This window comes from Miniopterus natalensis, chromosome X, assembly GCF_054644295.1.
Source record: "Miniopterus natalensis isolate mMinNat1 chromosome X, mMinNat1.hap1, whole genome shotgun sequence".
In the NCBI taxonomy this organism is placed as follows: Eukaryota; Metazoa; Chordata; class Mammalia; order Chiroptera; family Miniopteridae; genus Miniopterus; species Miniopterus natalensis.
The window spans coordinates 68,737,289-68,749,273 of record NC_142103.1 but is presented as its reverse complement, the minus strand read 5'-3'; positions in this window follow the sequence as shown (position 1 = coordinate 68,749,273).

Sequence of the window (11,985 nt, the reverse complement as noted above, 5' to 3'; positions counted from 1 at the left end):
TCATCGTCCTGGTTCTCCCCTCTCTCCCTTTATTCTCTGCCGTGCGTCGGCCGGCTTCTCCTCCATGGTCATTTCAGCAGCTATTACACAACAGTCTTCCCCCTTCCCAGGCCCAGTCCTCTTTCTGGATTCATTACCTCCCACTGGTACCAGCACAAGCAGGGACCACTCAGCCAGAACCTCTGCATCGTCCTCATTTCCTCTCTTACCCTCACATGTCACTTCTGTCTCCTCAGTTTCAGTAGAGGGGTGGACACAGAAGTCACAGCATAGCGAGATGTGGAACAAAAAGGGGGACATGTATCTGTTCTGCTGACTCTGGGACAACTTGGGGGAACTGCTCACAGGTAAATAGAAATGGATGGTCAAGGGGTCAGGGGTTTCATATCATTTATATCCCAGCCACCACTGCCACCGCCAATCTGGGCCCAGGCCCCACTCTGCCACCCCCGCCCCACGAATGGCAGTCGTGCTGCCCACTGCCTCCGTGCCTGTGGGCCTGGGCCCGCACATCTGTGAGCTGACACCAGCGCCATCTCCTTTGCTCATGCGTGCTCCATTTTCCCATCAAACTTCACTTATAGAACAAAAGCTCAAATATAAAATGATTAAGAATTTCAGGCTGCAACAGCAGAGCACTGCACCAAGCACAGGGGGGGAGGGGGGGCTTCTGATACCAGGGCCCCATGCAAGGGTTGCACATGCAGGAAGCCAGCCCTGGTCACATCTAATGACACCGAGCTAGCTACGCACAGAGATTTGATTCATTGGTGTTATATACAGAGAACTTGTTTTTGTTTAGGTTATCTACCTTTCTCTTAGCAATCCTGCTTGATTTTTATTATCTTGAGTGCTTTGTCAGAGCTGAAAAGTAGATTCTTTCCCATTTTTCCGATACAGAAAAAATATCTTCATAAAACTTTAAAAGTTTTTAAAAATCTGATTTAAACCAATTTCTGGAAGGGAAATGTGCAGCTTATGGTTTATAAGGGGTAACAGGATAGTCTTCTGTTAAAAATTAAAATGTGTTTCTTTCAAGATGGCAGCAAAGTTGGTGGAATCTACCATCACCTCCTCCCAGGACCACACTGGAATACAACTACATTAAAGGACAATCATCCTAAACTCTAACTGAAGAGGAGTATTATAACCAAGGATTTACATAAGAAGCCACATCAAGACTGGTAGGAAAGGTGGAGGGAGAATAGGGCTGCCCCAGCTCCCTTAGGCAGTGGCTGCGATTCAGGAGGGATATCTCAGCTGTGGGGGGTTCCACCTGAGAAGTGTGGAGCCTAAACCCCAGGCTGGGCTCCCCAGCTCAGAGCAGCAGAGCAGAGAAGAAGTGCCCACATACATCAGTCTGAAAAGCAGTGGGATTTCTGTCCACCAAGGATAGTCAGAACCCACTGGAGACACAGACACCCTGTTAAAGGACCATTGCACAGAATTTCATTCGCAGCCACTAACCCTGGACTCCTGCGGAAGGAGGGCAGAGCAGACTAGAGTCACCTTAAAGGATACACTAGATTGGATGGATTTAATTGACATCTTCAGAGCATTTCACCAGAATATACATTCTTTCCAAGTGCACATGGAATTTTTTCTAGGATAGACCACATGTTAGGACACAAAACAAGTCCCAGTAAATTTAAGAAGATTGAAATCACATCAAGCATCTTCTCTGACAAGAATGGTATGAAACTAGAAATCAATCACAAGAAAAAGACTGAAAAGCACACAAAGTCATGGAGGCTAAATAACATGTTCCTAAACAATGAATGGGTTAACAATGAGCTCAAGGAAGAAATCAAAGGAAAAGGAAAATGAGAACACAACAACCTAGAATCTATGGGACACAGTGAAAGCAGTCCTAGGAAGGAAATTTCATAGCATTACAGGCCTATCTCAGGAAACAAGAAAAATCTCACATAAACAATCTAACTTTACCCCTAAAGGAACTGGGAAGAAAACAAGAAATGAGGCCCAAAATGAGTTGAAGAAAGGAAATAATAAAGATCAGAGCAGAAGTAAATGAAATAGACTAAAACAAATACAAAAGATCAATGAAACCAAGAGTTGGTTCTTTGGAAAGATAAACAATATTGACAAACCTTTAACCAGACTCATCAAGAAGAAGAGAGAGGGGACCCAAATAAATACAATCAGAAATGAAAGGGGGGAAGTAACAACTGACACCAAAGAAATACAAAAGATTGTAAGAAAACATTACCAGCAACTATATACCAACAAATTAGATAATCTGGAAGAAATGGATAAATTCAGTGTTCCAAAACTGAATCAGGAAGAACCAGAGAATCTGAAGAGACAGATTACAACTAGTGAAATTGAAGCAATAATAAATTTTTAAAAATACGCCCAACAAATAAGTCCTCTACCGCAGGCTTCACAGGTGAATTTTATCAAATATTCGAAGAACTAACAACACCTGTCCTTCTCAATCTATTTCAAAAAATTCAAGAGGAAGGAAGACTCCCAAGTTAATTTTATGAGACCAGCATTTTCCTTATTCCAAAACCAGATAGGCACTACGTTTCTTTCTGTGCAATAGACATTTAGAAGGGTGATTGGTTGAAGTATAAGCCCTTTTAAAAGTATTTGATACATATCACCAAATTGCCTCCTGAAGTTTGCACCAATTTGAACTCTAACCAATAGTGCATGAAAGTCACCATTTTCCTACATCCCATCTCACATAGAATATGTACAATCTTTAACATCTTTGTAAAACCAAATACACATAGTGACCAAAATCATATCTCAGTGTTGTTCCACTTTCCTTTTGATTCTAATGTAATTGAATGATAATGTGTGTGACATTTGCCCAGTGGCATCTGATCTTCTGAGGACTGTCTATTTGGGACAGTCATGTTTTTCCTATTGATTGGTAAATGCTCTGCACATGTTCAGAATATCCAGTCTTTATCGTAATTGGAAAATACTTTTCCTACTCATTGCTTTATTTTTAACTTTGTCCAAAGTCCTTTTGTATACATAAATTAAAAATGTAAATGTATTCAAGTGATCAGTTAGTTTAAAATTTTTTGTTTGTTCTTGTGTGTTTATTTTGGTCTAAAATATTACAGATGTCCCTTTAAGTGATCAGTTTCTTCATTATGTTCTCTGGATGTTGTGTCCTATGAAAAATTGATGATAAAATGAAAAGTCTTCACTCACAAGATCCTTTAGTTCTTTAACATTTTAATCTACCGGACATTTATTTCAGTGATAAAGGGCATTGGGATCTAACTTTGTTTTCTCTCCAAAGTTTTAGTCAGATGTCCCAACACCATTTATTGAATAACCCATATTGCCCCCCTGAGTTGAAATGTCATCTTCACCAAATTATAAATCCCATCTGGGTTTATTCTTGCATAGTTGTTCTTCCAGCTAATTTAGGTCGGGTGATTCCAGGATGGCCTGTCTGAGGGAAGGATACAGTAGGTGAGGTAGGGAATGGGGTAAGGAGACAGAGACAGAGAAGAGAGAGAGAGACAGAGAAGAGAGAGAGATCCAAGCAGAAAAAACTCATTTCTTCGGAATGTTGGGAGCAAGGCTTACAGAACTCTCAGCTAGGTGACATTTTGGAGGGATCTGTGGTTCTCCAAGTCTTCCAAAAAAAATCTCAGGTATCCCCATGACAACTGGGAGGAAATTGGTCCTCTTGTGTTCATGACAGAGACAGGGTGAGTTGGGAATCCAACTACCACTGTAATTTTAAACTTTCAGAATGCTTTTCTGAGTTGGAGAGTTGGGTTTCCTTGGCATCTCAACACTGGCTACATGCACCAAGGGACCCCACCAGCAAGGTCGGGGAGAGGCCAGAAGGTGCCTTTTGGGTCTAGAGACCATCAGAAGTGCCTGTCTACCCAGGGGTCACCTTTAAAAATGGTTTCACGGCAGCCTCTACCCAAATCCCAGAGTTTGCCTTCAGAGAACACTTGGTCCCAGTTGCCCACTGGTGACAGCTGGGTTCTCTGCTTCCCTCTCCTGCAATGTGAATGGGAATTTCTCAGCTTTCCCCAACTGGACACAGTAAGTAATTGCTAATCACAAAAACCACCTCGCATTTTCTGAGTGTGTGGCTTGATGAAGAGTGTCATCAAGAAGTGATGGCATTCTCACCTTCTGCTTGTGTAAGGATGATTTGTTGGGTGGAATAAAAGAGGTTCCTGTGCAAAGTCTGCAATTGGAGGGTATTGTCACTAGGTGGCAGTATATGCACGGGTTGTGACTTCATGGCACACTCAGTGGGCTTGTGAGCCAAGTGGGGAGAGAGATGGGTGCCCCTTCAAACTCCTGCGTGAAGCATGGCATGTGAACACTGCTCAGGCCATAGACTTAGCTGTTGACTTCACAAAGAACATTCCTAGTTCGAGTGAAGAGAATGGATTCACCACCATATCTCAACATGTGCATATGACAATAATCACAACAGTGTGGCTGAGTGTCTTCCAAGTGATGGACGTGAGGGTAGCCTATCCCAAGTGCTCTGCTACAGGAAGGCCTTTGCAGTCTCCCCTGGAAAGGCAGGGGTTCTGTGTCCCCGACCCTTGAACGTAGGCTGGCTTATGACTAATTGCACCAGGGCCGAGTCATGGAAGGTAGCACCGCTTCTGGATTGTTCCCTGGACTATGTGCTCTGGGAACCCTGAGCTGCCTGTAAGAAGATGGGCCACCCTGAGGCAGCTATGCTGTGAAGAAGCCACGCTGCATGGAGAGGCCGCGTGGAGGTGCTCTGGTCCACAGAGCCCCAGCTTTCCAGTCATCCCAGAACAACAGGAGACATACGAGTGAGTGAGCCCTCAGAGGATTCTGGCTCACACCTGCTCAGTCTTCCCAGCAGAGGCTCCAGACATCGTAGAGCAGAGACAACACACCTCCACTACCCTCTACCCCATGTCCTGACCCACAGAGTCTTTGATCTGTGTGCACAGCATGTGGCTGTTTTAAGTCACGTTTTGGGGTGATTTCTTATGCAGACATAGTCACTGGAACGAATAGCGATGGCTGCAACAGCAAAACAACAAAATTTGGTTGCTAATCTTTACCCGACACTGGCTTTGTATGGGTCCTTATTCCAAGCACTTTAGTTACATTCACTTGAATTACTTCTCAAGACAACCCTGCCAGGGAGGTATTCTTACCGTCTCCAGTCCCCAGACCCAAAAGCCTAGGTCCAGAGCTGGTAGGTTATTGGTCAAAGGTCACCTAGCTCTCAAGTAAAGGGGCTTCGACTGAATCCTTGCAGCCTGGCTAGAGAGCCCATGCTCAGAGCCACTGTGTACGTGGCAGGCTGCTTCTGATTCTTCTTCCAGCACCCCAACCTGCACTGGGTGGACAGTGAGGCCATGGGCCAGAGGGAAATGCCAGAGGATGCATTCAGATTTCAGTTTTTATTTAGGAAATTTGCCGAGGGACTCTAGAGAGACGAACGAAAAGCTTCACTCCCAAAATGGAAAGAATGGGTGTCACCTCTCTGGTGCAAAGAGGAGGCCGGGATTGACGTGATTTTATTATCTTAGAGTCTAGGACACCCTTCAGACATCCCTGTGCAACCACCCAGACCCGAGAGTCTGATCGAGCGGCAGTGTGTCTCAGGGCAGCAAGGGAAGAGATTAACAAAAAGATTAGAAGCGATTTAAATGAAAACAACAGTTCTTATTTCAGACACTCTCCATGAAGTGCAAGCTTTTCTTCTGAGCAGGTGATGCTTGATTACATTAAGTAAATTGCTCCCAAAGGTAACCTCTTGCTGTCCTGCGTGCCTGACACCACATGAGCAGGGCAGGAGAAACAGAGAGCAGGTCCAGTCTAGAGTGCCCAGGAGAAAATCAGAATTTGTTCAGGACAGGGGAGGCTGAGCCAGGATGAGTAGAGAATGCTGGTACACAGTATAGCCCCGCCCTGGAACCTATCAGTCTTCCCTGATTCCCTCCCTGACACCATTCAAAGGCTCCTTACTGTCCCAACTTCCTCACATGGATGTGTATATACAAACACACTCTTAATACTCATTGGTTCTTCATTTAAAAGCTGACAAGTGCTCTAAGTCAAAACATTGCATGATACAAAAGCATAAAAGGCGGGGATTGTAATTCACAGACATGGCCTTTCCCCAATCCTTTCCTCTGGTGGGTAGAATTTAAAGATGTCCACACAGATTCCAATCCCTGTTGTGTACACCCTGTATAATCGCCTCCCGTCGAGGGCAGAAGGAGCAGTGAATATGATGGCACTAGTAACCTGTGCCAGGTGTGCTGGCTGCCGTCTCCAGCCCGCTGCTGATTTGGATATTGAACCATGTTAGGTAGGCAATTTATTTACTTACTTTTCCTTTTCTGTTGTCTTTTAAAATCATTTTTTAATTTCTCAATTACAGCTGATTTACAATATTATATTAGTTTCAGGTGTACACCCCAGTGATTAGACATTATAAAACTTATTAAGTGATCATCATGAAAAACCTCATGCCCATCTGACACCATATATAGTTATTAGAATATTATTGACTATATTCCCTATGCTGTACCTTACACCCCTGTGACTGCACTATAACTACTAACTTGTACTTCTAAATCCCTTTGCCCTTTTCACCCATCTGGCTACCATCAAAATGTTCTCTGTATCTATGAGTCTGTTTCTGTTCTGCTTGTTCATTTATTTTGTTTTGTTGTTTGTTTTTGTTGTTGTTTGTTTTTAAAATATAACATTTTTAAAAATTTATCTTTAATGTTGAAAATATTACAGATGTCCCCTTTCCTCCCCACTGAGCCCTCCCACCCCACACCTACTCCCCACCCCAGGCCTTCACCATGCTATTGTCTGTGTTCATGGATTATGCGTATAAATTCTTTGGTTAATCTCTCCCCAGCCACCCACCCACCCCCACCTTCCCTCTGAGATTCGTCAGTCTGTTCCATGTTTCCATGCCTCTGGTTCTACTTTATTGATCAGTTTATTTTGTTCATTAGATTCCTTGTTCAGTTATTTTGATTTTTAGATTTAACTGTTGATAGAATGCATTTATTGCCATTTTATTGTTCATATTTTTTATCTTTCCCCCCCACCCCCCGGTTTCTCTTCTTAAAGAAGACCTTTTAACATTTCATGTAATACTGTTTTGGTGGTGATGAATTTCCTTTACCTTTTTGTTGTCTGGGAAGCTCTTTATCTGACCCTCAGTTCTAAATGATAGCTTTGCTGGGTAGAGTAATCTTGGTTGTAGGTTCTTGCTTTTCATCACTTTGAGTATTTCTTGCCGTTCCCTTCTGGCCTGCAAAGTTTCTGTTGAGAAATCAGCTGACAGCGGTATGGGCGCTCTCTTGTAGGTAACAAACTGCTTTTCTCGTGCTGCTTTTAAGATTCTCTCTGTCTTTAACCTTTTGCATTTTAACTATGATGTATCCTGGTGTGGGCCTCTTTGGGTTCATCTTGTTTGGGACTCTCTATGCTTCCTGGACTTGTACGTCTATTTCTTTCACCAGGTAAGGGACATTTTCTGTCATTATTTTTTCAAAAGGCTATCAATTTTTTAGTCCTTCTCTTTGCCTCACAGCATCCTCATGATGTGAATGTTGGCATGCTTGAATTTGTCCCAGAGGCTCCTTACACTATCTTCATTTTTTTGTATTCGTTTTTCTTTTTCCTCTTCTGATTGGGTGTTTCTTGCTTCCTTACATTCCAAATCGTTGATTTGATTCTTGGAGTCCTCTACTCTGCTGTTGATTCCCTGTAAATTATTCTTCATTCCAGGTAGCATTTCCTTCATTTCTGACTGGTCCTTTTCTATGTTGTTGATGTTCTCACTAAGTTTCTTGACATTCTCACTAAGTTTCTTGACGTTCTCACTAAGTTCCTTGAAGTTCTCAGTAAGTTCCTTGAGCATCCTTATAACCATTGTTTTGAACTTGAACTCTGTATCTGGTAGTTTTCTTGCTTCCACTTCACTTAGTTCTTTTTCTGGAGATTTCTCCTGTTCTTTCATTTGTAACATGTTTCTTTGTCTCCACATTTTGGCTGCTTCCCTGTGCTTGTTTCTATGTATCAGGTGGATCTGCTATATCTCCCGGACTTCACAGAGTGGCCTGGTGTAGTAGGTGTCCTGCAGGGCCCAGTGGATCATCCTCCCCAGCCGCCTGAGCTGGGCACTCCAGGTGCGCCCCTGCATGAGCTGTGTGCACTGTCCTATTAGAGTTGAGCCTTGATTGATGTTGGCGTCACTGGGAGGAATTGACCCCCAGGTCAATCGGTTGCGAGGATTGGCTGCAACGGTAGAAGAGCTGCTGTGCAGGAGCTGACCCTATGGAGCAGGACTTGCTTCAGTGGGGCTTTGGGGCGCAGCAAGTCTGTCCCTTGAGTGTGCCGCTTGTGGAGGTGGTAGGGTTGTAATGAGGCGTGGTCTGAAGCTGACCACCAGGTACACTGGCTCTGGGACCTCACGGGAGGTCCAAAGTCAGACACTGCCTGTGCCCTGCCTGGGACCACCCGGAACGAGCTACAGAGTGATCTGCAGATGGCTGCTACTTGTGTTGGGCTTGGAGGTGCCCAGGAGAGGCCAAGCTGTGAACCAAGGTGGTCTGCCACTAGTGCCAGTCCTGGGGCCACTTATTGGAGGTACGGGGCACACTGAAGCCAGCTGCTGCTTGTTTGAGAGGTTTTAGGAAAGTCCAAAGCATGAGGCAAGAGAGGACAGTTGTATGGAAAAGCCACTGGAAATGGCTTGGATGAGCCTGCAAGAAGGGAGGGGCAGGGTCTCTGGGAAATCACCAGGGTGGGGCAAAAAGTGTGAGCCAGGTTGATGGAGATTCAGATATGACACCTGCCTGCGGGCTGTGTGGGGGCAGGGCTCAGCAAAAGAACAATGGCCTCTGCCAAGCACTTCTGCCTGGGAGAAAGCTGCCCCTCCAGTTCTTGCCCTGATTCCAGACAAGTTAGTTGCTCCCTGAATGCCATAGGATCCTTTCAAGCTGCTGCCCCAGGGCTGGAGCTCAGAGGAAGTGAGTCCGAGTAAGTCTGTGCACTGGCCCTATAAGAGGAACTGCCTAGGGCTCCAGTAGCCTCTCTGTCAGTCACAATCCCCGTTGGTGTTTACAGCCCCAAGGTATGGGGACTTCTCTTCCCGGCACAGGAACCCTAGGCTGAGGGGCCTAGTGGGGAGCTGGGACCCCTCGCTTCTCAGGGGAAACTGTCACAGCCAATATATCCCTCCTGATTTTAAACCACCACACGTGGGTGTGGGACCAGCTGGTTTGTTACTCCTCCCCAAGTCTCTGCCCCTCCTACCAGTCTTGATGTGGCTTCTTCTTTAATTCCCTAGTTGTAGGACTTCCATTCAGCCAGATTTTAGGTGGTACTGAATGCTGCTTGTTCTGTAGTTTAGTCGTAATTTTGATGTGGTTGTGGGAGCCAGTGAGTACCGAGTTCACCTATGCCGCCATCTTGACCAGAACCTCTAGGTAGGTGATTTAGAATGGCACAGCGCTCTCCACCACAAATCAGCACCTCTGTTTTTCAGCCAGCTTTTCCTTAGTCATACATTTCTGACTACATTCTAGACTTCTGTAAATGCTGATTCTGACAGTTTTTGCCAGCTCAATAGTTGCTCTTGTGGAGGAATGGAGCCTTGGAGTTCCTCATTTCTGCTTTCTTGGCAATGTCACCCAGAACATCCATGCATTACACTATTTTAATCAATAAATATCCAAATTTTCAGAAATGAACAAAATGTAATAGAACCATAATAGGAGAGTGAGAAGCAGAAGCAGAGTGGATAGTGTTGTGAAAAGGCTGAATTCTCTTCTGTTCATCAATACCGGTTTTTTTTACTTTAAAAAAAATTATCTTTATTGTTGAAAGTATTACAGATATCCCCCCCTTTTCCCCCCATTGATACCCTCCAACCCACATCCCCCCCCCCAAAGCCTTGACCAAACTATTGTCTGTGTCCATGGGTTATGCATATAAGCATGTAGGTTCTTTGATTAATCTCTCCCCACCCACTCCCCCCACCCCCACAGGCTCCCCCACCCCCACCTGCTCCCCCACCCCCACCTTCCCTCTGAGATTCCTCAGTCTGTTCCATGCGTCTATGTCTCTGAATCTATTTTGTCCCTCAGTCTATGTTGTTTATTAGATTCCGCATATGAGTGAGATCATGTGAAACTGAATCAGGAAGAATCAGAAAACCTGAATAGGCTAATAACAACTGATGAAATAAAAGCAGCAATAAAAAAACTCCCAGCAAACAAAAGCCCTGATCCAGACAGCTTCACAGGGGAGCTTTCTAGTTCTTTAAGTTGTAGAATTAGATAGTTTACTAAAAAATTTTTCTAGCTTTTTGAGGTAGGCCTGTAGTGCTATGGACTTCTTTTGCTGTGTCCCATAGATTTTGGGTTGTTGTGTGTTCATTTTGATTTGCTTCCAGGAAGATTTTTATGTCTTTCTTGATCTTATTGGTAACCCATTCATTGTTTAATAACATGTTATTTAGCCTCCATGTGTTTGAATGTTTTTGAGTGTTTTTACTGTAGTTGATTTCTAATTTCATGCCATTGTGATCTGAGATGCCTGGTATGATTTCAGTGTTCTTGAACTTGTAGAGACTTGTTTTGTGTCCTAACATGTGGTCTATCTTTGAGAATGACCCATGTACACTTGAGTAGAATGTATATTCTGCAGCTTTGGGGTGAAATGTCCTGTAAATGTCAATTAAATACATCTGACCTAGTGTGCCATTTAGAGTCACTGTTTCTGTATTTACTTTTGTCTGGACGATCTATCCAGTGAAGTCAGTGGGGTGTTAAGGTCTCCAACTATGACTGTATTTCTGTTGATCTCTCCCTTAAAGTCCTTAAGGTTATTATTGATAAGTCCTTATTTATTGCCATTTTAATTCTTTATGCCTATGTTTCTCTCTCTATGTCTTCTTATTATTATAGCAGTCCCTTTAAAATTTCTTGCAATGCTTCTATTTCTACTTCTAATTACAACAGTTCCTTTAAGATTTCTTGCAATGCTGGTTTGGTGGTGACATACTCCTTTAGCCTTTTTTTTTCCTTTTTTTTTTTTTTTTTGACTAGGAAGCTCTTTAGTTCACCATCTATCTTCAGTGATAGCCTTGCTGGATAGAGTAGTCTTGGTTTCAGATCCTTGTTTTGCATTACCTTGAACACTTCATGCCATTCCCTTCTGGCCTGTAGAGTTTCTGATGAGAAGTCAGCTGACAGCCTTACCGGAGCGCCTATGTAGGTAACAGATTGCTTTTCTCTTGCTGCCTTTAAGATTCTCTCTTTGTCTTGAATTTTTGGCATTTTAATTATGATGTGTCTGGGTGTGGGCCTCTTTGGATTCTTCTTGCTTGGGACTCTCTGTGTCTCCTGAACTTGTGTGACTTTTTCCTTCACCAGGTTAGGGAAGTCTTCTGCCATTAGTTCTTCAAACAGGTTCTCTAACCCTTGCTTACTTTCGACCTCCTCCAGCATTCCTATGATGCGAATATTGTTCCATTTCATATTGTTCCACAGCTCCCTTTGACAGTCCCCCTGTTTTTCAATTGTTTTTTCTTTTTGGAACTCTGATTGAGTGATTTTTCTCTACAGTGTCTTCTAATTCGCTGATCGGATCCTCAGCTTCCTGTAATCTGCTGTTTTTTCTTTCAACGTATTCTTTATTTCTGCTATGTCATTCTTAATTTCCTTGAGAGTTTCCACATCTTTTTTCATACTCTTGAGCATCTTTACAATCAGTATTCTGAACTCTATATCTGATAGATTGGTTATCTTTATTTCGTTTAGCTCTTTTTCTGGAGACTTCTCTTATTCTTTCATTTGAGGCTTGTTTTTCTGTCTCCCCATTTTGGCTGCCTATTTGGGTTTGTTTCTTTTCTTTTCTTTTCCTTTTCTTTTCTTTTCTTTTCTTTTCTTTCTTTTCTTTTCTTCTTTTTTTTAAACATACCTTTATTTATTT